General features: G+C 41.2%; 1 pseudogene; it reads right to left on the bottom strand.

The window, feature by feature from the left end:
- Positions 1–27,137, bottom strand: part of LOC149215973 (heterogeneous nuclear ribonucleoprotein 1-like) — a 51,312-nt pseudogene extending 24,175 nt beyond the window's left edge.
- Between the last annotated feature and the right edge of the window lie 711 nt (positions 27,138–27,848).

Below are 27,848 nucleotides of genomic sequence, written 5' to 3'. Positions count from 1 at the left end.
CGTATAAATGTATCGAATTTTTGATACCACATCCTTGGTGACTGTTTTAACCCATACAGAGACTTTTTTAACTTGCATACCAGTTCTTTCTTACCCTTCACTACAAAACCTTCAGGTTCCTTCATGTAGATCTATTCTTCTAGATGCCCGTGAAGAAATGTTGTCTTCACATCCATCTGTTCTACCTCAAAATCAAAAGCGGCGGCAGCAGACAAAAGTAATCTAATAGAAGGTACCTTGGCAATAGGAGAAAAATTATCACCAAAATCAATTATTGGAACCTGGGAATAACCTTTTGCTACCAACCGAGCTTTGTATTTCTCCACCTTTCCTTCTGCATTCATCTTTTTCTTAAACACCCATTTGGTGCCAATGGGTTTCCTTCCAGCCGACAACTCCACCAAATCCCAAGCCTTACTTATGTGCAAATATGCCATTTCATCAACCATGGCCTCTTTCCAGAGTTTTCCATCCTCTGAATCTACTGCTTCCCTCACAATTTTGGGATCATCATCAGTGATAGATAAAGAAAAATTTGAACAGAAAGCAGATGGACTATACCTTTCTGGTTGCCTTCTTTCTCGAACTGATCTTCTCACAACCAGAGTTTTTGGCTCTTCATCTTCTAATTCCTCTTCTGTTGTAGAGTCTAATTCTTCCTCCTTTAGCTCAACCTCTATCTTCTCAGGTTTCTTTGGTAGGACTTCATGTTTAATAACATCTTTCACCTCTCTAAACACCACATCTCGGGTGTACACAACCTTCCTTGTTTCTGGGTTCCAAAGCTTATAACCTTTTAAACCATCCTTATACCCAATAAAGACGCACTTTTCAGATTTACTATCCACCTTTGTTATTTTATCCTTTGGAACATGCACATATGCATCACATCCAAATACCCTCAGATGTGAAAGAGAAGGTTTCTTACTATTCCATACCTCTTGTGGAGTCTTATCCTCCAACGTTGATGAAGGTGATTTGTTAACAAGGTAACATGGAGTCTCCACCGCCTCTGCCCAGAATTCCTATCCTAACCTGGCACCACTGAGCATGATTCTTGCCCTTTCCATCAACTTCTTGTTCATTCTTTCTGCAACACCATTTTTCTCAGGTGTGTATGGAGTAGTCTTCTACCATGCTATACAACACTTCTTACAGAACTCTTCAAATTCCTTCTTGAAAAACTCTCTACCGTTATCTGTCATCGGCACCTTTATCTTCTTCTCTGTCTAGTTTTCCATCAGAGCCTTAAATTCTTTAAACCTGTCAAAGACTTCAGATTTCTTCTTGAGGAAATATATCCATGTATTCCTTGAGAATTCATCTATAAATGATACATAGTACACATAATTTCCCAGTGATGGAACCGACACAGGTCCAAACACATCACTGTGAACAAGATCTAAGGTCTCTTTCGCCCTCTTACCACCAGAGGGGAAACTCACCCAATTCTGCTTCCCATATACACAATTTTCACAAAACTCAAAATCCATAGATATATTAGACATACCTTCTATCATACCTTTACCATGAAGTATTTGAAGGCCCTTCTCTCCAATATGTCCAAGCCTTTGATCCCATAGCATGGTTTTTCTCCAGAGACCACTAGATTTTCTTCTCCACTTTCAGGAACCACAGAACTATTGCACCCATCAATAACAGTGCTACCTTGAAGCTTGTACAAAGTTCCAATCTAAACTCCCCACATCAATACCAGTGCTCCCCGAACCATCTTACGTGTATCTTTCTCGAACATTGTTTTTACACCTGCATCATCCAACTTGCTTACAAAAATCAGATTTCTAGCCAATGCAGAACACCCGTAAGTGTTCTAATCCTTCCACCTTGCAAATTCAACTTGACTTTTCCATGACCAACGATTCTAGCCTTCATGTCATCCCCTAAGAAGACATCACCACCATCATATTTCTCATACTCGCAGAACCACTCTCTATTGGGAGTGAAGTGAAAGGATGCACTTGAGTCAATCAATCATGCCTCATGATCTACATGTGTACTTGAATAAGAAGCCAAGTACACATCCGAACCTTCATCTGAGGTGGTTTTCACCTCTGCAGAAGGAGCATCATTAGATCCCTTTCCTTTCTTAGGAGCTTTAGATTTACAATCCCTTTTGTAGTGCCCTTCCTTTCTACATTTCCAACACACCTTTATAGGTTTTCCTAGAGATTTAGATCTCCCACTCAAGGAATTATTTTTGTTTCCGTTCTGGGACCACCCTCGTATAGACAAGGAATCACCATTCTGGCCCTCCATATTTTTCCGTCTCATCTCTTCCGATAGCAAGGATGAGACTATTTCATCAAACTACAAGGTAGTTGCATTGCTACCTATTGCAACAACAAGACTATCCCACAAATCTGGTAGAGAACACAATAAACTGATGCACTTATCTTCATCTGAAATTTTAATATCAACAGATAATAACTGACTTACCACAATATTAAATGTGTTCATATGCTTTTTCACCGAGTCTCCATCTTTCATCCTTGGGTTATACAACTTTTTCTGTAGGAACAGTTTATTCACCAGAGACTTAGATTGGTACAGTTTATTCACCAGAGACATAGATTGGTACAAACTCCCTAATTTGTCCCACAAAGCCTTTGTTGAAGCTTCCCCTGATACATTCAGCAATACTGAATCCGAGACACACAATCGTATTGTGCTCTTTTCCTTCTGATCCAAATTCACCCAGTCTTCAGCTGACATTGTTGTTGGTTTAGTACCTTGATCTACCGCAATCCACTGATCTTTATCCACCAACAGATACTCCATCTTGAGTTTTCACAACTCAAAACTCTGACCATTAAAATTCTCGATCTCTATCTTTCCACTACTCGCCATGTTCTTTCACCACAAGAATTTATCCCGCAAAACTCCCACTAAATAGGGTCTACCACAGGCCTGAAAAAAACCCCTCAGCAGCAAAGGCGCCCCCTTAAATCCAAACAACTCTGAAAATAAACAATGGTGATGCATAAAACATAAAACTAATATACACAGATATTTTCCCCTGGATCCCAAAACCGGGACAACCAGATAAATTTTTCATTATGTTCATTTCAATATTACAATTCATATATATATATATATATATATATATACACACACACACACACACACACACACACACACATGCCAAAGCATCCATAAACCCCAATCCATTAACTCTAGATTGGGACATAACTGTAGTTCCTTTGGCCGGATCTACAAAATACCATGGACCAAAAACCATTGTTCCCAAAACCATGTTCAAAATCGATGCACAAAACCATAGGTAGGTCCTCCCACCTAATAGAGCGTCCAAAAAAAATTTCCCTGGATGCTGCCCCAAACCCTGTGTAGGGGGGCTACCACCCCCCTCCATACCCCTGATAGGGGGGGTAGCCACCTCCCTGTGACCCCTCGGCAGCACCTGACGCAACGTACAGATGTTTCTCCCACTCCCCTGTAACCATCCCGGGCGTGGGCTAGTCGTGGAAAGAATATAACACAACCCAACATTCTCCCACTTGTTGTTTTATTTCCACTGGGGGCCACAGGAGAGCTTAGGCATTGATCCAGCCCTGCAACACCCATTTTTTCTCTACACCAAGAGAACTTCTCAGTGCTCACATACTTTTTCAATGCATTTGAAATATTTTTCAAAGTGTCCACCTTTACCAGCAACACCTTTTTGTCCTCAACCATATCCCTCACAAAGTGATACTGAACATCAATGTGATTTGTCTTTGAATGATAAGCAGAGTTCTTTGCCAAGAAAAAATCACTTTGGATGTCATAGTCTATCCTTATAGCTCGGTTTACTAACCCCATACTTGAACACAATCTCTACAACCAAACTGCTTCCTTGCTTGCATGAGTGGCTGCCATGTATTCTGCCTCTGTAGTTGAAAGTGCCACTACAGACTGTCTCTTACTCATCCAATGGACTACACCTCCAAATAGGTTAAACACATACCCACTTGTAGATCTTCTCTGATCTAGATCTTTAGCCCAGTCTGCATCAACAAAGCCATGAATGTCCAAAACTTTGTCCAATCCTGGTCTTCCTTGGTAGCACAAACCATAATCACTAGTGCCACACAAATACTTGAAAACCCGCTTCACTGTTGTCCAATGCTCCTTCACTGGGTTTGACATAAACCTTCTCAATACTCCCACTTCATGTGCAATGTCTGGTCTAGTACAGAGCATTGCATACATCAGGCTACCGACTGCACTTGCATATGGAACACGGGACATGTTATATTCCTATTCTTGTGTCTTGGGACACTATTCGACATATAACTTTACACCTATAGGAACAGGAACCTTCACTGGTTTACTATCCTTCATATTAAACCTCTACAGTATTGTCTCGAAATACTTCCTCTAGTTTAACCAGAGCTTCCTCTTTTCCTGATCTTGTTTAATTTTCATGCCCAAAATATAGTTTGCAACACCAAGGTCTTTCATGTCAAATTTGGAGGACAATTGGGTCTTCAAATCTTGGATAATTTCTTGGTCATTCCAACCAGCAACATATCATCCACAATACAAGACCAGATAAATAACACGGTCACCAATTAATTTAAAATACACACATTGATCTATTTTTCTTCTGGCGAAGCCAAGTCCTCCTATAAATGTATCAAATTTCTAATACCACATCCTTGGTGATTGTTTTAACCCATACAAAGATTTTTCTTAACTTTCATACCAATTCGTTCTTACCCTTCACCGCAAAGCCTTCAGGTTGCTTCATGTAGATGTCTTCTTCCAGATCCCTGTGAAGAAATGTTGTCTTCACATCCATCCATTCTACCTCAAAATCAAAAGCGGCAACAATAGATAAAAGTAATCTAATAGAAGGTACCATGGCAACAGGGGAAAAAATATCACCAATATCAATTCTTGGCACCTAGGAATAAGTTTTTTCTACCAACCGAGCTTTGTATTTCTCCACCTTTCCTTCTACATTCATCTTCTTCTTAAAGACCCATTTGCTACGAATGGGTTTCCTTCCAATCGACAACTCCACCATATCCCAAGCCTCACTTTTGTGCAAAGATGTTATTACATCAACCACGACCTATTTCTAGAGTTTTCCATCCTATGAATCTACTTCTTCCCTCATAATTTTGGGATCATCATCAGTAATAGATAAAGAAAAATTTGAACAGAAAGAAGATGGACTATACCTTTTTGGTTGCCTTCTTTCTCAAACTGATCTTCTCACAGCCGGAGGTTGTGGCTCTTCATCTTCTGATTCCTCTTCTATTGTAGAGTTTGATTCTTCCTCCTTTAGCTCAAACTCCATCTTCTCAGGTTCCTTTGGTAGGAATTCATGTTTAATAACATCTTTCACCTCTCTAAACACCACATCTCAGGTGTACACAACCTTCCTTGTTTATGGTTTCCAAAGCTTATAACCTTTTAAACCATCCTTATACCCAATAAAGATGCACTTTTTAGATTTACTATCCAACATTGTTCTTTTCTTCTTTGGATAATGTACATATAAATCACATCAAAATATCCTCAGATGTGAAAGAGAAGGTTTCTTACCAGTCCATACCTCTTATGGAGTCTTATCCTCCAACACTGATGAAGGTGATCTGTTAACCAAGTAACATGGAGTCTCCACCGCCTCTGCCCAAAATTTATGTCCTAACCCGACACCACTGAGCATGCTTCTTGCTCTTTCCATCAACGTCTTGTTCATTCTTTCTGCAACTCCATTTTTCTCAGGAGTGTATGGAGTAGTCTTCTACCATGCTATACAACACGTCTTACAGAACTCTTCAAATTCCTTCTTGCAAAACTCTCCACCATTATCTGTCCTCGGCACCTTTATCTTCTTCTCTCTCTGGTTTTCCACCAGAGCCCTAAATTCTTTAAACCTGTCAAATACTTCAGATTTCTCCCTGAGGAAATATATCCATGTATTCCTTGTTAAGTCATCTATAAATGATACATAGTACACAAAATTTCCCAGTGATGGAACCGACACAGGTCCAAACACATCACTGTGCACAAGCTCTAATATTTGTTTCGCCCTCTTACCACTAGAGGGGAAACTCACCTGATTCTTCTTCCCATATAGACAATTTTCACAGAACTCAAAATACAGAGAGCTATTAGACATATTGTTGTCACTAAATCTTGCACCATACTACACAAGTGCAACAAGAGACAAGGAAATTTCCCTAGAGGCAACTTATGGGTTGATTGTAGACCAATGCCTAGGACATCCTAAATAGAGGAGTGCTTGTAAGGTTATATGTGAGGGGGTTGCAACACTCTAATTGTCATGTGAAAAGGTATGAGGGGGGATTGGTTCATTTAGCTTTCAAAGAGGTATATTCCAAACAACTCATGGATCAAAATGTTGGGGGTATATGGGGCAATCTCAAAGAGAAATGGTTTCTTCTTCTGGTGGCCGACACACGAAAATGAGACAGCTTAAAACTGAATTCGTAGGAATGATGGAGAGGAGAAAAGGAAGGAGGGAAATAGATGCATAGGGTTGTAACAAACAAAATCCTAAACATCATTGTTCCAGCAGAAGTGGAATTTGATGGATAGGGTTTTAAACAACACAGAATCCTAAACCACAATTTTCCAATAGAAATATGAAAGAGGGAGGAGATGGAGTGATAGAAATAGAGAATAACTTATTGAGGTTTCAAGCCTATGACATGGGTACCTCTATCACCAAATAGTGCAAGAAAGGTTGTGCTCATACAGGTACTGCAGGCTATTAAAAAACCAAGTAAATTTGTAATACACACAGACACTATTCTCTATTTAGCAGCTAGGGTAAATCCATGAACCAAGGAGAAACCAACAATCTCATTACACTATTTCAGAGAAGGAAAAACAACTTATGAAATGAGGTTACATAAGGGAAAACTTATTGCACATTAATCATGTTAGGAATCAACAAGAAAATACCATTTAACTCAAAGGGTCCAATAACTAGTCCATACACTCAGCAATGATATCAGTGAAACCCCCATGAACAAGCAAATTAGAACCAAAATGGCATCACAGAGTTCAGCCCTCACAGGTGAGAAATTTCAGAACCTCTATTATAGATTTCATCCCCTATTTATAAGAAGAGGGGGGAGCTTTGAGTTACAATCAAAATATCTGAGCTCGAGACCCAACTGTCATGCTAGACTAGTTGTCTCGGCTCTGTAAGGCTCGGCTACCACCTACCTAAAGATTACAATAGGGATCGAATCCCTTTCTTGGAAAAATGCATAAATAAATGCATAGAGAAAGAAAATTGAGAGAGGAAAGAGGAGGTGTCCCCTTGTTGCTTCAGTGGAGGCCTTGGATAGAGCCACGTCCCTGTTGTCATCAGGCTTCTTTTTGGTTGCTTGAGGGGGTTCACTGCTACTTGGCCAATTTCTGTCAATTTTGCCTTAACTGCATGAGTGACCTGTTTGGTGGAATAGGGAGCAGAGTGGGAAAGGTGTGTGTCCAAGCGGTCCTTTTCTGTGTAGAGGGATTGGAGACCATGTTGTGCCATTAAGCCTTCCTGAGTTCCCCCCATACTTCTCTGCAGCTGCGCCATGCTCCATTAAAGTCCTTAGCTGCTGGCCCATCTACCCATTTAAATCTCTGTGACAACGCTCTCTGTGAAACATGGTCGCGGGCCTTTGAATCATTTAAAATCGACGAACAGGTGGGCCATTTTGATTTTCTCTTAGGCCACTTATTACAACCTCTTTTATGAATTTCCTTATACGACTGGGGGCTGGAACCAAAGGCCCATGTTTTTGGTGCTAAAGCTCTCAATAACTATGAGGGGGCCTTTTTCTTTATATCGCAAAAGTCCCCCATCGGCTGATTTCCAGGACGCCAAAACTTTATGAAATGTGGCTTATGAAATATCACATCCTCCCACATATTGGCTCTTTAAACCTTGCTTTACCCTTTCTTTCTGCTTTTTCTTTGGCGTGGGCCGACAGTCCGAACGCGAGGTCCTTATAGACCATTCCCTAGTCATTTATCGCATCTGAGGGAGGAGTCCCACATATCGCAATCGCCTGCTAGAGGAGAAGGCCCCTTACCCTTTTATTTGGAGCGAGCCAATAGTCCGGACGCGAGGTCCTTCTAGACCCTACCATAATCTTATATCGTGTCTGGAAGGGAAGTATCGCATATCGCAATCGCACTGCACCGTTGTCTTAAGCCTTTACCCCTTAACTGTTGTGATCGTCGATCTGCGGGGTGACGTCATCATTGCCATGTGTCACCCTATGAGTGGTGACAGGTGGCACTCGAAAATGGCCCCATGTCACCCATGAAAACACTGAAATTAGGTAACACATGTCCTCTACCATGTCATCAACTATACTGCCACATCACTACTGACGTCAGCTACCCTGTCAGCTTTGAAGACCAATCGCATGCCACCACGTGGACCCCTGGAGGAGAGAGAAAAAGGTCTGCCCAACCCTGTTTTGCAAGCCATTCCTTTGTTAATGAATTTCAGCCTTCCCCGATGATACAACACTTTATTGCAAATCGGCCCCCACACGGTCTTTGGAGTTCAGAACACCGCCAATATGCCAATCGCTGAATGTTGATACTGCTATACTGCCACATGGAGGAGAGAGAAGGGGGTGGTCCACTCTTGTTTTGCTCCACTTTCCTTTGTATTTCATTTCCTCGACCCCCCAGTGATGCACTAATTTATCGCATGGTCAGTGATCTTACAGATCTTTAAGTTAAAATCTCGTTGATACGCCGATCGTCGATATCGCAGGAATCTGAGACTACCGACAAATGTTGGGTCGTGACCCCCCGACCGTTGATATGCGATATCGACGATTGACAAATTGTTGTTTCATGCTTCGTCAGTTCTCCATACCTGTCTGAACACTGATATATGATATGCGATGAGCCTCCCGAGTCCCGATTGCGATTTTTCTCCGTACTTAGCCATTTTCCTTGTTTTCTAAGTTTTTCAAAGGAATTCTTCAATAGGGTCTAACTTTTGATCCAAGAACCCTTTTTTGGACTTCTATATATCACCGAAAATTTTATTTCGAGCACTACGCAATGGAGAGGGTACCCTCAAGCTCTGATAGCTTCTGTGCCTCAAATATTGGCATCAACTTCAATGATGTTTGGCACTTGAGGCAATTGATAACTTGTGAAGCAGTGAGTGACAACACATACCTTCTATCATACCTTTACCATGAAGTGTTTGAAGGCCATTCTCTCCAATATGTCCAAGCCTTTGATGCCATAGCATGGTATTTTCTCTAGAGACCACTAGATTTTCTGCTCCACTTTCAGGAACCATAAAACTGTTGCACCCATCAATAACAGTGCTACCTTGAAGCTTATGTAGAGTTCAAATCTGAACTCCCTGCATCAATACCAGAGCTCCCCAAACCATCTTGAAATTATCTTTCTCGAACACTATTTTTATACCTGCATCATCCAACTTGCTTATAGAAATCAGATTTTTGGCCAATGCAGGAATATGCAGAACACCCAGAAGTGTTCTAATCCTTCCACCTTGCAACTTCAACTTGACTTTTCTGTGACCAATGATTCTAGCCTTCCTGCCATCCCCTAAGAAGACATCACCACCATCATATTTCTCATACTCGCAGAACCACTCTCTATGGGGAGTGAAGTGAAAGGATGCACTTGATTCAATCAACCATGCCTCATGATCTACATGTGTAGTTGAAGAAGAAGCCAGGTACACCACCCCACCTTCATCTAAGGTGGTTTTCACCTTTGTAGAAGGAGCATCATTAGATCCCTTTCATTTCTCATGAGCTTTAGATTTACATTCCTTTTGTAGTGCTCTTCCTTTCCGCATTTCCAACACACCTTTACATGTTTTCCTAGAGATTTAGATTTCCCTCTAGATTTAGATCTCCCACTAGAGGACATATTTATGTTTCTGCTCTGGGATCTTCCTCGTACTGACAAGGCATCACCATTCTGACCCTCCATATTTTTCCGTCTCATCTCTTCTGACAGTAAGGATGAGACTATTTCATCAAACTGCAAGATAGTTGCATTGCTACCTATTGCAACAACAATAATATCCCACAAATCTGGTAGTGAACACAATAAACTGATGCACTTATCTTTATCTGAAATTTTAATATTAACAGATAATAACTGACTTACCACAGTATTAAATGTGTTCAAATACTATGTCTCCATCTTTCATCCTTAGGTTATACAACTTTTTCCATAGGAACAATTTATTCACCAGAGACTTAGATTGGTACAAAGTCCCTAACTTGTCCCACAAAGCCTTGTCGAATCTTCCCTTGATACATTCAACAATACTAAATCTGATACACAATCGTATTGTGCTCTTTGCCTTCCGATCCAACTTTTCCCAATCTTCAGCTGACATTGCTATTGGTTTAGTACCTTGATCTACCGTGATCCACTGATCTTTATCCACCAACAGAGACTCCATCTTGAGTTTCCACAACTCAAAACTCTAACCATTAAATTTCTCAATCTCTATCTTCCCACTACTCACTATCTTCTTTCATCACAATAATCAATCCCATAGATCTCCCACCGAATATGATCTACCACAGGCTCGAGAAAAAACCCCTCAGCAACAAAGGTGTCCCCTTAAATCCAAGACAACTCTGATACCAAATGTAGGTTGTAACCCCGTACAAAAATTACCTACATACAAATTCTAAAAATAGAAAATAAATAATGGCGAGAGCATAAAACATAAAACACATATACACAGATTTTCCCCTAGATCCCAAAACCAGGACGACCAGATTGATTGTTCATTATGTTCCTTTCAATGTTATAATACATATACATACATGTCGAAGCATCCATAATGATCCGAATTAGATCCATAAAGAATGATTAATAGAGCCATGGATGTACTAGGTCGGGACAAACTTCAAAGAATTTAAAACAGCAATCAAAAACACCTCTAAACCAGTGGAAATGGCAGCCAGTGTGGAACGACGAGGACCTCGGTCAAAGTGCGCTGACCGAGGCCCATGGAGACTTCATAGAGGTGAAATTAGCCCCTCGGAGGCCCCGATCAGGAAACAGAGGCAGTTTTTGATGCGCCATTAATCGCGCATTGCTAGGAAAAAAACCTCAAATTAGAGAAGCCCCGAGTGCTCGGTCACATGAGAGCCAGGAAAACCATGGGATAAAAGGCTAAGAGCTAACAGTGGGACCCGCTCCAAAACTGGTGGTATTGATCAGGGACGTCCATGGGCGGTAAGCAGTTTTGAAGGAAAAGGAGCGATTCCACTCAGCGCCTAAAGCGTGGTAAGTGGAGGAGAGAGGAAATCACCGCTCATCGCGCGCTAATGGTTGAGCTAGTCAACCGCGTGGGATGAGCAAATGGCGTCGGATCTGGGGGCTCCAAATCTAATGGCTGAGATTGTGCTCGATGGAAAAAATGGAATTGACGAGGGAATAATCTGCGATTTAGAAGAATTTGAAGTCTGAATTGACCGACATGGTGGCAAATGAATCATTCCATAACGTAACTGAAGAAACAAACCGACGAGGCAAGCTGGCACAGTTTGCAAGAGGACAAGTTGCCATCCTTGTGAGTCTGATGATGATGCTGAGAACAGGGAACTCCAAGCGTAGCTGCAAGTAGGAAAATCAATGGTGGCAGAAGAGGAAACGAACCACCATAATCTCGAATGGTTTTAAGCCACGAACAAAGAACAGAGAAGACAGAGACATAGAGAGAGAGAGTCAAGAACCGGAAGACAGAACGCCGAAGATAGAAGACAGAGAAGAGAAGAACCAGTGAAGCAAAAAGTAGAAAGAAGGCATAGGGCCGAGCTAACCAAAGGTAGCATCGAGCACCAGAGAGCTTGAGAGATTCAAGCCATCCCTGAGAGGATCTGTCAGACCAGAGAGGTCAAAGAGATGGTAAGGAAGAGAGTTTGTGTACTTCAGTGGCTTGGGGAATCTAAGAACCACCCTACCAAGCCAATCTGTTTCAGGAGACTCATATTGAGCTCCTTCATTGTAATTCTCTGCTTCAAGACACAATAAAAGAAGGCCACCACTGAGAGATGGACTGGAGATGTAGCCCTGGAGGATAGGGTGAACTCCTTATTAAATTCTTGTGTTCTTGTATTTGCTTAATGTGTTTCTTTGTTGTTTTCCATTTCAAGTGTCTGTGTATTTGTAATCTGATCGATCTGTTGCTTAAATAACATAGACACACACACACCAACATATGAGTCTGTAATACCTTCCTTTAATAAATCTTTAACTGAGGTCACTCATAGGGTTATTATCAGATCAAGTGGTATCAGCGCTCTAGGCTGTAAGGTTAGACAAGCTTGTGTTGGTATAGCTATTGAATGCTCACTAGATCAAAGCTCAAATTAGGAGAAGGAGAGTTGGTTGAAACTAATCCTGAAATTGAGACAGTCTATCCTCGGAAGACAATGTCAGAGGAAGGTTCTATGGGGCCAGACCCTCAATTCATAGAGATTTTCCTAGCTATAAAGTCTATGGTAGAAGAAATGTATAGGGACTTTAGAAATCATATGGATGAAGATTCATCAGGTTATAAACAAGATAAAGAAGAAGATGAGTCTCATTCCCATGACCACTAAAAAGGAAAAGTGAAAGAGGAAATCTTTCTCACACCTCCTAATAGCCTTGTGCATAATAAGAAAGCATCTTTGATTAAGTTAGATGTTAAACTTGACTTGCCTATATATGATGGAGAGCTAAATGTTGAAAAGTTGGACAATTGGATTAGACAAATTGATGTGTATTGCAGAGTGAAAAACATCGAATCAGACAAGAGCAAAATTCAGCTAGCAAGCCTACGCCTAGGAGGCACTGCCTTTGGTTTGGTGGGAAGGCAGAACCCAAGCTTACATGAAAAGACATGGGAAGACTATCTCTGTCTAGAGTGACTTGTTTTCTGCAATCAAGAAGTAGTTCTATCCATTGGCCTACATGCAACAAGCCATGATGAGTTGGCAAACTCTTCGGCAGTTGAAAGGGAAGAGTGTGCAAGGTTACACTCAAGAATTTAGAAAGAGAGCATTGATTCTAGGGATCTCATTAAACTCACCAGAGACTCTTTTGAAGTAAATTGGTGGTCTGCACAGCTACATGAGGCATACCATCCTCATGTTTAATCCCACTAGTATAGATGAGGTATCTGTACAAGCTACTCATCTAGAAGCTAGACGAAAGAATGGAAATCCAGAAGTTGGGGGACCATCCCAACCCACTGCAAGCAAGAGCAAGGAGAAAAGGAAGTAGAAGTGGAAAGCAAGGAAGGCTAACATTGCACAGAAAAGCAAAGCTTCATGCACTCACTGTAAAAAGGAGGGGCACGATGATGAGCATTGTTGGATTCTGCATCTAGAGCTGAGACCTAAGAAGTACGAGGGCAAGAAGAAGAAGATTGTTGTAGCTATTCAGAAAGATTTGGGGTCAGACTCGGGAGATGAAACAATCATTGTAGCCACAGGTATAAAAGGTAAGAATTCTGAAGCATCTACTAGTAATTCTGCTCAAACTATATTGATGAAGAACATGAGAGAAAAAGACATGAGCTTTTCCATATTCAAGTTATTTCCAAACGTCAAAAGATTGATACTTTGTTTGATAGTGGCTCACAAGTAAATTTGATTTCTAAAGAAATTGTAAAGAAATTGGGATTAGCAACTACACCTCACAAGAAACCATATCCATTAGGATGGTTGAATGATAAAGCACAACTACAAGTGACTAGATAGTGCAAACTCAAGTTTTCTTTTGGGTCAACATTTGTAGATGAGGTTGAGTTAGACATAATTCCTTTGGATATATGTGGAACTATTTTAGGAAGTCCTTACTTGTATGATAGAAAAGCCATTTTCTATAGAGCTGAGAACAAATATCTACTTGTTAAAGATGGAATCAAATATTTTTTAAGATCTCACAAGCTCAGGAATAACTATACTCTCATAAATTTCGGGTAGATGAAAAGAATGATAAATTCATGCAAACAATTCTTACTAATGGTTGTAAATGAAAAGAAACATGATAAAACCAATGTATTTGAGGGCTGTAATGCTAAGCAGCAAGCTGATATATAAAAGATTGTTTCAGAGTATGATGTCCTATTTCAGGAACCTAAAGGTCTGCCACCCAAAAAGGAAATAATACATGATATTATTTTGCAGCAAGATGTTCCATTGCCTAACATTGGAATGTACAGGTTGTCTGCTTTAGAGAATTCTGAAATCAAGAAGCAGGTGTAGGAGTTGCTCAAGAAGGGGTTCATCAAGCCTAGTACATCACCATGTGGGTCACCAATCATTTTGGTGAGAAAGAAAGATGGCTCGTGGAGAATGTGCATTGACTACCGAGCACTGAACAAGATAACAATAAAAAATCGTTATCCCCTTCCTCGCATAGATGATCTTTTAGATCAATTAAAGGAAGCTGTCTATTTCACCAAGTTGGATTTGCACAGTGGATACCATCAGGTCAGAGTTGCGGAGCAAGATGCATGGAACACTGCTTTCAAAACAAAGCAGGGATTGTATGAGTGGTTGGTTATGCCTTTTGTCTTTACCAATGCCCCTGTTATTTTCATGAGATTAATGAATGATGTACTTAGGCCTTTTCTTGATGATTTTGTTATTGTGTATCTGGATGACATTCTGATTTTTAGTAAAACGTGGGAAGAACACTTAAAGCATGTTAAGAAGACATTAGATGTTTTGAAAAGAGAAAAACTTTATGTTAAACTCTCAAAATGTGAATTTGGCAGAACATCTGTAAATTATTTGGGTCATATAGTAGGGGGTGGTGAATTGAAAATAGATCCCTCTAAAGTGGCAGTCATAGTAAACTGGCCTAAACCCAAGTCTGCTATGGAAGTGAGAAGCTTCTTAGGAGTAGCACAATATTGGAGGAAGTTCATTTCTAATTTTTCCTCAATTGTAGCTCTCTTACATGCTTTGATAGGATTGAACAAGGTGTTTCAGTGGGTAGGCAAACATCAGAAAGCCTTTGACACCTTGAAAGAAAATATTAGTACAACACTTGTACTAGCACTGCCTAATCTACAAAGACCTTTTGAGATCCAAACAGATGCCAGTGACTATGCCATGGGAGTAGTATTGACACAGCACAGTAAACCCATATGTTATCATTCTAAGACTTTTAATCCTGCAATAGTTAACTATCCTACATATGATAAAGAATTGTATGCATTAGTTCAGAGTGTGAAAAATTAAAAACATTACTTAATGGGCAAAGAGACAGTAATACATATTGATCATCAACCATTTCAATATCTACACTCCCAGACTAAGTTGCAGCAATCAAGACATTACAGATGGATGGGTTTTCTACAACAGTTTGATTTAGTCATCAGATATTGTTACCGGGAAAAGTGTCTATTTAGAACTGCTCTATCCCACTAAGGTGTGACAGCTGCCTTAGAAACAAACAGAGAAAAACTACTTTTGTATTTCCTTTATGAACTATAGATAGAGAGGAATAGAAAGAACCAACCTGTGTCTTGCTCTAATCCTTTGATCCAATCCCTCTCTTCTTTGACAGCTTCCAGCTACCTGCTCCCTTACTTGCCCAGCTTCACCAAGTACCTGTAAGATCACAGAAGAAGAACACTATACAAAGACATGGATCTATATTCATAAACAACTTAGGATCAGATTTAAGTTAACCATACAAATGTAACAAGCATCAATGATACACAAGCATGGAGGAAAAACTCAAATAGTTTTTATTGATAAACAAGAAAAGATCCAGGAGGAGTTACAACCGATGGTTCCTGACCCAGCATCAACCTCCCAGCAAAGAAGCCCCTCTTCACCTCCAACAAAGCATAGATCACCCAATACCCTGATGTTTGTCTCAAAACCAACAACAATTCCTTACAATGTGCAAAATTCCAGCCTCTGGATCTCTGGGATGAGGGATCCATATATAGATGTGTGTAAGGAGGATGAGTCAGCTTGTGATTTGATTAGTGTCTTCTCTCTGTCAGTTCTTGCTTCCACTTGGAGACTGAAGGCCTCTTACTCATCCTTGGTCGAATTCAGTGAGGCAAGTGTCATAGGAGAAGATTCTAGAAGCTTCCATTGTCTCTCCACCTCGCAGAATGACACTGCCATTTGTCATTTCTCGCCCAACGCACCCTCATAGTGCATTTAGGTGCGTTGCAATGCACCTAGCCAGTGTATTTAGGTGCAATGCAATGCACCTAGCCAGTGGAGCAGCTGAAATGATCCTGTTTTGACTTATTCTGAGCAGTTTCTGGTGGAGAACTCCTAGGAGAAGCTGTAATTGGTTGACCTTGTTCCTTTAGGGGTTAGAACAACACTTTTAGGGACTTAGGAGCCTTTGGTTTATGGACATTTCATGCTTGGAGTTGTAAGGCACAAAAATGTCTATAACAGTTGCCCCCTAAAGTATGAGGCCGTTAACCTTTTGGCGTCGGGTGAAATGCTTTATTATGAGGATCCGAAGTTCTTTCAATGCTGGGAGGAGACCTGTAATAAGATACAATACAATACATTATCTTCATACTGTTTTCATGATATAGCTGAGGCGGGCATTCCCATGCTCAGCTTTATAAATTCATTTTCATGTACATAGGACAGACAATCGTCTGATTGTAGACTGATGATTCTAATAGAGCCATCATCCTTTTGGTAGGATGATTATCTGTGCTGCAATGCTGTACATTTAATGTCTTTATTTCCCTGAATATATATTGTAGCCCGGATGGATGAAACTAGATCCGGGGTCTTCAATCTCGTCCGATATTCACTCGAAGTACAAGTCGATCCATGTGAGAAATGTTCTGAAGTCAAACATGGAAAGACATCGCTTGATTACCAGTCAATGATGTAAACTGTTAACAAGCGCGAGAGGAATCACCGATAATGATAATGACCCTCAAGGTACTGTAGTACAATTCACGTGGTGTGAATAAAGGACTTGGCGTCGAACACCACACAAAATCTTTCGGTCGAAGGTCATTGATGTAAACTCGTCGCCAGAAGTGAGAAACTTGCCATTGAGGCATGCAAGCTTCAAAGTACTGAATGGGATGTTCCTAGACCAACTTCTTGGATAATGAGCTGATGTCGACAAGAAGTGATCCATCACAGGAGGGCCTTAATGAATCCCACATCAATGACACGGAATGGAGCAAATGATTTTGATGGAGGTGAAAACGATCTGATGATATACGGTTCAGGGTGGCGGTCATGAAAAAATGGAGTATAATGTATGGTAGTGGGTGGGACACAGGTGGCTTCTCTGGATGACTTCTCTTGAACATGTCGGCGACACTGATGTGATGGATTGGTAGCATTAACCCCAAATGTGGATGGTATGGTGTGACCATGGCAATGTGACCAGTGAATGAAACAACCCAACCCGACTCGGACACGGAGTGGAAGTGTCATGTTCAAGAGCGACTTGCTACCAATAAAGATTCTTTGAGTTTTCTTCCCAATTTTTCCCCAGTCATTGCTGACCAGTACCTCTTTATTTTTGTCAAGCTTGAGGAGGATAACATATGCTTGTTATATAATTTTCCCTTAGGGCAAACCCATCGCTATGTTTTAACGAGCCTAGCGATAGTGAAACTCGTTCTCGTCTAAAGACAAGTTTGTCGCTATTAATCTTTTTAACGAGTTTAACGACAAAGATAACTCGGTCCTTTTCAATTTTAGAGAGTCTGAAAAGGTACATAAAGGTAACTCAAAAATTCCTTTTTCGTCATCTAATCCCTTAAGTCCAAAAAAGTATAAAACAATACAGAAGGGATGAATTTTCGATAGTTTTAACGAGCCGAACAAAACAAGCGCTCGATCTTTTTGTGCAATAATCCCTCAGGTCCAAAAAGATTAAAATCTAGATGAGGGATAGCCCTTCCTGTCCCTTTAACGAGATGGAAGGCCAAGGACTCGGCAATCTTTTCATATTTTACGAGTCAGTTGAAAAGAGCTTAAAGAAGACTCGTCTTTTGAGGAACGAGTGATAAAACAGGTAGCAGCAGATTCCAGGTAAGGTTTGGAATTTTCCAATCACGGCAGTGTCACAAGGATGGCTAGTGAAATCACTCTTCGCAGCTGTTCCTCAAAATGGGTAAACAATCAAGTGGAGGTGAATGATCGGCCAATGAAAAAGTGGAGGTGACGGTGCAAACACGACCAAGGCTTTAATGGCTGAAGTACTACATTCACGGTGGTTATTTATAGGGGAATAGTTCATTTTTTAACGAGCTTAAACGCGGGTGGAAACATTTGCTCGATGCGGGTTTATTTTTTAACGAGCTTGAACCTTGCGGTAACACCGCTTGATTAATCCAGTCGTATGATAAGAATGTCTCATATGAAAACGGCAACTTTTAGAGTTTTGCCCCACATCCTCTCTTTATGCAAGTTAGGAAACGACTAATCCAAAAAACAGATAAATAATCGCTCTTTGCTTGCATTCCAAAAGGTTTGCATGCCCCCAGGTATAAAACAGAGTTTCAAGGTTACCTCTACTTCTCTCCGCCAAAACATTTGTTTTACCAAGAGAGGCCTACCTCTTACAGGTTACCCAAAGATTGTTCTATTCATAATGCAAACAAAACACTTCTTTGGCAATGTCTACCGAAATAAACAAAGGTGAACGGATGGTATAGTGTGACCATCCCTGACATAACTTTGACAAGAGGATCTTGTTCCAGTCCAACTCCCTCTTCCACTCATGGATGGGAGTACGGAGGTCATATTCTCTCGCGGAAACCTACCTTATACCAGAAGTTTTCCTGCTGAAGCAGACCAAGATGCATGCCCCCTGGGTTTCAGTCATATCCCTCCGAATTACTCGCGCTCATCGGGAGAACGGACTGGAGATTGAGACATTTCTTGCGTGAAAAGACCATTCAGGGATGGTATATGACTATTTTCTCTGTATGATCCGGGAAATGAAAGCTGGTCCACGAGCTTGACCACTCTTCCTTCGTGCGGAAAACACATTACTCTAAAGAGTGAGGAGACAATTTCTCCCATGCAATAAATATAGTCTCGTCCAAGGAGTAGATTGTAATCCAGGGGTCCTTGAACTACCATTACGTTCATGCGAACTGTTTTCCTTCTCAATGTTATGGGAACATCGGGAAGGATCCCTAAAGGTCGACTGGTTCCTTTATCAAAGCCTATCATATTTCTCATCTCAGGCAAAAGCGATGGCGAACCAAGCGCTTTCCAAGCAGTTGAGGAAAGGATACTCACAGAAGCCCCCTCATCTATGATGGTACCAGCCATAACCATTCTATATATTTGAACGATAATTCGGAATGGTACGCTTGCTGGTAAATGGGGTCTGCCTAGTTGATTCCAGTCGAAGGAGACAACTAGGTTGCTTGGAGGTGGGACCGAATAGATGGCCGGGTACGGCTCTGACGAACTTCCTTCCTGCGGTAAAGGAACGGGTAAATTGCCCCCTTGTTCGTCGGAGTTTGTGTTTATGAAGAGAATTTGGACGGTGTCATCCTTGTTCTCCTCAGTGACTGTATCATCTGAAGATGAAACCTCTGAAGGCAAGACCGGGTCAACTGCCGCCTCGACCTTTTGGCTTTCGTCTGGTATGGATCCAGATGGTTTATCTTCAATGATAGGTGCTTTAGCCGACCACCTGAGCGGGCCAGCCGGATTTTCAACTAGTGACGGACTCGAAAAGAGTTTTTTTATATCCAGGAGGAAGTCGTAACGGTGAAACCAGATGATCATCCAAAACTCTTTTAGCTTCGTCTAAGAAGGGACAACGGTGGACGGCATGATCGCCTTCGCATAGTTTACAAGGAAATCTACATTTCCCTTTTTGTCTTGGGGCTTCACTTTCACTAGTTGATGGTGTGCTTTCAACATGATCATCAGAGGTTGACGACACCGGGTTGTGCAAACGAGGAGACCAGTCCCTTAATATCCGAGGGATGCAAGGACAATCTCTGTGAAAGTGGTCTCCTTTGCAAATGACAAATGGCGATTTAGGCCTGGTCGGTGCAGTGTGTGGATTTTCGTTATACGACACTTGTTTTCCCCCATTCGCCTTTGGCTCCTTCTTCTTCTTTTCCTTCTTCTCCTTAGGAACTTGACTTTTGGCTTTACCAGCCCCATCAAGTGAAGAGGAAGGAGGAGAGGAAGAATTAGAGGAAGTAGAAGGCTGGTGGGTAACTCTGGATTTGTCTAATTGCTGATTCGATTGTTCAGGAATAGTGGTGTTCTGAATGACAGCGGTTGAGAAGAGCCATACAGGCAAACCAATTGTCAGCCCTGGAAGCGACAATGTGGCCATATGGGGCGCACCAACATCTCCCCAAGAGGAGAAGGGACTAGGATTTCCTCCAAGGGGAATTCCTTGGTTGGTAGACTCCATTTTCTCAACCCAAGATCAACGTAGGAAAGGGTAATGAATATTCTGTTTAAAATAAATTTTTATACGCTTTGACACAACTTGTTTTTTCAGTTTTTAAGAGTCGATAAAAAACAAAAGATGAATCTAGTCTCCTTCGATTTTTAATGAGCTTGAAGTGACAAGTGCTCAGATGGACCTTTTCCGTTAAGGAGTCTGAAAAGGAACGAAAGGGACTGCACTGGAGGTCTAGGTAGAGGGAGTACCAAACCAATCGCAAAACTGCAGAATACTTTTTACGATACGACAGTCAACCTTCCCGAATGTTGTGTTCAGTGCATTGCGATTGGTAGGGCGGCAGACGCGGCTTCCTATGGATAAAGGATTTAATCCTATAGGGGTCTCCCAAAATATACTTGACGGTACGTGGGAGCACAAGTCCATACTGGCACTTATCGTCTCAAAGTGGAGGAATCACCCAACCATCAGTGAGGACAATAGTTACCAGGCTTTACGACGCCGGAATATGTCTCTAGCCTAGACCTCTAAATGTTGTGCGTTAAGTTCCAAAGCGTTGTTAGATTCATTGAATTTATTTTAAGCTGATCTTGCTTATGAAGTTTTCCTTTTGGGTTCACCACGAGATGTAGATGTAATTCCTAAAATGCAATCTAAAAGATGATAAACAAACTTTTATCTCTTTTGTGCAATGAAAATCCTAGCTACTAGAGGAAAAGAAAGACACAATCTTTTCACAAAGAGCAAAGAGCACACTGTAAATGCACTTTCCTAAATCAAGCTAAACAGACTGTCTATATGCAAATGAACATGCATGTATTTGTTTCCGACTTTCTTAGTATTGATGCTAAAAAGAAAGTTGATGTACAAATCTGAATTTTCTTTCAAGCGACAAACACAAACAAGCTTCTTTTCGAAATCAAAAGATAGAGACGATTACGACACTTTACGATTTTGAAATGAATACTCGTTTTTGACACTAGAAAATCAAAAATTCAGACCAAAGGCAATAGTAAAAGTATAATCGACGATCAACAACAATCAAACTTTCTCCTATGATCGAAATCGACGCTTGCGACAAATCCAAATCAAAGGACGACAGTACGACTATTCTACTTTTGCAATGGAAAACTGTAAACGACTCAACAAACACACAAAAACATCTACAGTTCTTTTGTGCAAAGGTGGCGGAATAACAACAAGGAAAAGGGGTTTTAAACAGACATATACTGATCACAGGCAGCAAAATTCAGAGACAGAACTGGAAAGAATGAAGCACAAGAACCACAGATGCACAGGGCTAGTCTGATCAGCGCACCTGTAACACAGAGAAACTGCAATGCAGCGCAGGTTTCCCTTTCGGGAAGTGCGTTGAAATGCAGGATCTCTTAACAGTACCTACGCTCGGCCAGAAACGAGAATTTGTCCGGGTTCTGGGTCACAGTTTGCAGTTTAGTCTTTGGTTTTTGGCCGAGTAAAAGCAATCAGTAATGCACAATCAGGGGTAGATCTAAGGAGGGTCTAAGAGCTATCACAAGGGCAATCAGATAGTTTGTGAATCAGCTGTTCAAATCATAAAAAGATCCAGTGAATGGATTGAAGCAGCAGATGTCTACTTTGCATTTGTTAGGGAAAATGCAGTTCAAATTCTACTTATAAGTTTATGAAACAAACAACAAAGAGATACACAAACAAACTAATTAGACATTGTCCCCAGTGGAGTCGCCATTTTGTTACCGGGAAAAGTGTCTATTTAGAAATGCTCTATCCCACTAAGGTGTGACAGCTGCCTTAGAAACAAACAGAGAAAAACTACTTTTGTATTTCCTTTATGAACTATAGATAGAGAGGAATAGAAAGAACCAACCTGTGTCTTGCACTAATCCTTTGATCCAATCCCTCTCTTCTTTGAAAGCTTCCAGCTACCTGCTCCCTTACTTGCCCAGCTTCAACAAGTACCTGTAAGATCACAGAAGAAGAACACTATACAAAGACATGGATCTATATTCATAAACAACTTAGGATCAGATTTAAGTTAACCATACAAATGTAACAAGCATCAATGATACAAAAGCATGGAGGAAAAACTCAAATAGTTTTTATTGATAAACAAGAAAAGATCCAGGAGGAGTTACAACCGATGGTTCCTGACCCAGCATCAACCTCCCAGCAAAGAAGCCCCTCTTCACCTCCAACAAAGCATAGATCACCCAATACCCTGATGTTTGTCTCAAAACCAACAACAATTCCTTACAATGTGAAAAATTCCAGCCTCTGGATCTCTGGGATGAGGGATCCATATATAGATGTGTGTAAGGAGGATGAGTCAGCTTGTGATTTGATTAGTGTCTTCTCTCTGTCAGTTCTTGCTTCCACTTGGAGACTGAAGGCCTCTTACTCATCCTTGGTCGAATTCAGTGAGGCAAGTGTCATAGGAGAAGATTCTAGAAGCTTCCATTGTCTCTCCACCTCGCGGAATGACACTGCCATTTGTCATTTCTCGCCCAACGCACCCTCATAGTGCATTTAGGTGCGTTGCAATGCACCTAGCCAGTGTATTTAGGTGCAATGCAACGCACCTAGCCAGTGGAGCAGCTGAAATGATCCTGTTTTGACTTATTCTGAGCAGTTTCTGGTGGAGAACTTCTGGGAGAAGCTGTAATTGGTTGACCTTGTTCCTTTAGGGGTTAGAACAACACTTTTAGGGACTTAGGAGCCCTTGGTTTATGGACATTTCATGCTTGGAGTTGTAAGGCACAAAAATGTCTATAACAGATATAAAAAGGGCATACATAACAAAGTTGCAGACATGTTATCTAGACCCATTATAAATTCATCTACTATACTTAAGCATAATTCTGTACTACATGAAAGCTACATTGAACAATATGCTCAAGATATAGATTTTAAAGATGTATATGCAACCTTGAGTCGAGGCAAGAGAGTAGAAGAATTGGATTATCATGTAAAGGACCGACTCTTATATCATTGTGGGAAACTCTGCATTCCACAAACAGAGAGAGTAAAGATAATTAGAGAAGCACACACTTCTCTGATATCAGGTCACTTTGGGGTAAGTAAAACAGTTGCACAGCTACAAAGATGTTGCTATTGGCCAAAAATGAAGGAGACAGTTTCTAGATATGTAAGAGGGTATACTATGTGTGCTAATAGCAAGCCCAACAATAGAAAACTAGGCTTGTACACTCCATTACCAGTTCCTTCTCACCCTTGGGAAAGTGTTTCCGTGGATTTTGTTGGAGGACTACCTAAGTCTAGGAAAGGTCATGATTATCTATATGTGGTTGTGGATAGGTTTAGCAAAATGTGTATTTTGATACCATGTAATAAACAGATTACAGCTGAACAAACTGCAAAACTATTCTCTGAACATGTATGGGTTCATTTTGGATTACCCACTTATTGTATCTGATTGAGACACCTGATTTGTGGGGAAGTTTTAGTCAAGTTTTTGGGAATTGATGGACACCAACCTGAAGAAAAGCACAACTTTTCATTCACAAACCGATGGCCAAACAGTAGTTAACAGGACAATGATCCAGTTACTCAGAGAATATTGCAGAAAACATCCTAATCTTTGTTATGAACATTTGTGTTATGTGCAACATGCTTACAACAGACCAAAACACTCTTCTACACAGAGATCTCCTTTTGAAACCTATTTTTGTTTCATACCAAGGTCTCCTTTGGATTTTGTCTTTGGTAAAGATACCACAGTTGATGGACACAGTGATGTGGACAAGGCAACTAGGTTCATTGAACAGATCCAGGAGATCCACCAGATAGTATAGGAACAGCTGGAAAAGAGCCAAGCCAAATACAAGGCAAGGCATGACAAGCATCAGATGGAGCATAGATTTCAAATTTGAGACCAGGTCTGGTTGTATATCAGCAAGGACAGGATGCAAGGTGAAGGTAAAAAGCTAAAGCCTATCAGGTATGGACCTTTTAGGATACTTGAGAAGATTGGTGAAAATGATTTTCGCCTTAATCTACCAGCTTACGTGCACATCTACTCAGTCGTAAATGGATATTGCTTGAGACTGTTTGAAGCTTCAATGATTGAGGATCCTGAAGAGCAAAGTCAATTGCCTTCTATTGATGATCTGCTACCTGAATATCTGAATGAATGGCAGGTTGACACAGTCTTGGATAGGAAGGGGAGGACGATGCGCAGAGGAGATGTTGAGTATCTCAGAATTGGATCAAAGTTTCGAAGCTGAGCAATGCAAAGTGGATTGAGATTGGGCAAGTGAGACAAAAGTACCCTCACTTAGTCAATGCTTGAAAGAAAACCAACTTTTGGTGGTCCAAAAGCTTTTCAGTGGAAAGGCCATGATCCAAATTGGATCCATAAAGAATGATTAACAGAGCCATGGCTGTACCAGGTCGGGACAGACTTCAAAGAATTTAAAACAACGATCAAAAACACCTCTAAACCAGTGGCAATGGTAGACAATGTGGAATGACGAGGACCTCGATCAAAGTGTGCTGACCGAGGCCCATGGACACTGTGCGGAGGCGAAATTGGCCCCTAGGCACATTGCTGGGTGAAAAACCTCAAATTGGAGAAGCCCAAAGCACTCGATTGCATGAGAGCTAGGAAAACCATGGGATAAAAGGCTAAGAGCTAATGGTGGGACCCGCTCCAACACTGGTGGTATTGATCGGGGGCATCCATGGGCAGTAAGTAGTTTTGAAGGAAAAGGAGCGATTCCACTGAGCGCCTGATGCATGGCAAGTGGAGGAGAGAGGAAACTGCCACTCATCGCGTGCTAACGGTCGAGCTAGTCAATCGTGCGGGATGAACAAATGGCGTCAAATCTAGGGACTCCAGATCTAATGGCTAAGATCACGCTTGATGGAGAAGACGGAATTGACGAGGGAATAAGCCGTGATTTAGAAGAATTTGAAGTTTGAATTGACCACCATGGTGGCAAATGAATCATTCCATAACGTAACTAAAGAAACGAACTGACGAGGCAAGCTGGCGCAGTTCGCATGAGGACAAGTGGCCATCCCTGTGAGTCTGATGATGACGCCGAGAATAGGGAACTCCAAGCACAACTGTAAGCAGGCAAATCGACGGAGGCGGAAGAGGAAACAAACCGCCATAAGCTTGAATGGTTTTAAGCCATGAACAGATAACAAAAAAGACAGAGACATAGAGAGAGAGAGAGTTGGGAACCAGAAGATGAAACACCGAAGACAGAAGACAGAGAAGAGAAGAACCAGTGAAGCAAAAAGCAGAAAGAAGATAGAGGGTCGAGCTGACCAAAGGCAGCATTGAGCACCAGAGAGCTTGAGAGATTCAAGCCATCCCTGAGAGGATCTGTCAGAACAGATAGGTCAAAGAGCCGGTAAGGAAGAGAGTCTGTGTACTCCAGCGGCTTGGGGAATCCAAGAACCACCCTGCCAAGCCAATCTGTTTCAGGAGACTCATATTGAGCTCCTTCATTGTAATTCTCTGCTTCAAGACACAATAAAAGAAGGCCACCACTAAGAGCTGGACTGGAGATGTAGCCCTGGAGGATAGGTGAACTCCTTATTAAATTCTTGTGTTCTTGTATTTGCTTATTGTGTTTCTCTGTTGTTTTCCATTTCAAGTGTATGTGTATTTGCAATCTGATCGATCCGTTGCTTAAATAACATAGACACACACACCAACATATGAGTCTGTAATACCTTCCTTTAATAAATCTTTAACTGAGGTCACTCATAGGGTGATTATCATATCACATAAACACCAATCCACTAACCCTGGATTAGAACATAACCGTAGTTCCCTTGACCAGATCTACAAAATACCATGGACCAAAAACCATGTGTGAATTCCATGCGCAAAACCATATTAGGTCCGCCCACCTAATATAGGGTCCAAATTTTTTTTCCTGGGGTGCTGCTCTGAACCCTGTGTAGGGGGCCTCCACCCCCCTACATACCCCCCGACAGGGGGGAGTAGCCACCCCCCTTATGACCCCCCAGCAGTGCCCGACACAATATACATAACGCTGTAATGCCCCTGCGCATGGGATAGTCGTGGAAAGAATATAACAGAACCCCACACGAGGAACCTGAGATTACCTGATAGAGAGAGCTCAACACATAGTAAGAATTCAGCAGGCCAAGCACCATCATTCCTTTTATTTTTGCTCCACATGTCACACTAAGGTATTTTACCTCCAGAATTCTCCCAATATCCCCTGCTATTGCCTGCTTTGACCGCGGTTCTCCATCTTCCTCTATTCTGTATGCCCTGTCTTTTTTAAGCCCCTGTGACCCAAACTTGTCCAAAACAAAGTCTCCAAAAATGAAAATATCTTGGTTTACCCTGAAATTAATCACAAACAAATGAGAAATATTATTATAGACTTACCTGTGTCAGGATTGTTTAATCCTTTGTTAGAAGGGTCTATCCAAATCTTAGTGAGTTGGATCAGAATAATCAATACCAATTAACTAATTCCAACTTTGATAGGATTTTCAGACTAAACCTTGTTGAAGCAATTTTTTTTAGGTGTTGCACCATATCCACCATTCATACTTGTCCCATACCCTGGTGTACTTCCATACCTAGTAGGTCCATAGCTAGGGGTTGCAACATATAGAGGATATCCAGTACCTGCAATAGGCAGGCGTGCTCCATAAACCCCAATAGGAGTTGGTTCATAGCTTTGCATGTATTGTGCACCAAAACTAGCTCCACGTCATGCATAACCTTTGGTATTTTCAGGAGACATGTCCTTGGGAATGACCAACTTCACCTCCATAATCTTTTCCTCGAACTGGTGAAATATTTGTTGAAGAAAATTTTCCACTATATCCTCTGAGTCGTAATTAATAAACCCAAAACTACGATGTGTTTGTGTAGTGTGATCATGCCTTACAACTATATCTATTTTATTACCAAACTACTCAAAATACTTTTTGAGGTCATCCTTAGTAATAGAGGGTGCTAACCCACCAAAAAAAAACTTCTTAGTCTGATCCAGGTGCCTCCAGAGACACACATAGGACAAAGAGGGCTTATGAACACTCGAAAATCAAAGTGATCAGAATGATTTTGACCCAAGACCAAAGCATAGATCTCATCGCCTTGATCATGACAGTGTGAACGGTTTGTCAATCCGAGCTCGTATGAGGGAGAACAAGTCAGTCAAAGTTTTGGTTAAAGTTGGGCTCTGGGCCAGGTTCAAGTGTCCTACAATTTGACCGACCTCGGGGCATGAAACCTAGCTCCCGAAAATGGTCGAAATTGTGGCCTCGTTAATTTTCCCAATATCCCTTATTTTCTAAAAAAAATGGAAAACCACCCTATTGCTAATAAAATAAAAAAATATATAGTATGGTGGCGGGCCACCACCCCTGCCACCCCCAAAACTCTATAACAA

This window comes from Pinus tabuliformis, chromosome 1_1 (assembly GCF_031772625.1).
Source record: "Pinus tabuliformis cultivar Carrire ecotype Pingquan chromosome 1_1, CPIR1, whole genome shotgun sequence".
NCBI lineage: Eukaryota > Viridiplantae > Streptophyta > Pinopsida > Pinales > Pinaceae > Pinus > Pinus tabuliformis.
The sequence above is the reverse complement of the archived record's forward strand: the minus strand, read 5'-3'. Positions and strand labels throughout refer to the sequence as shown.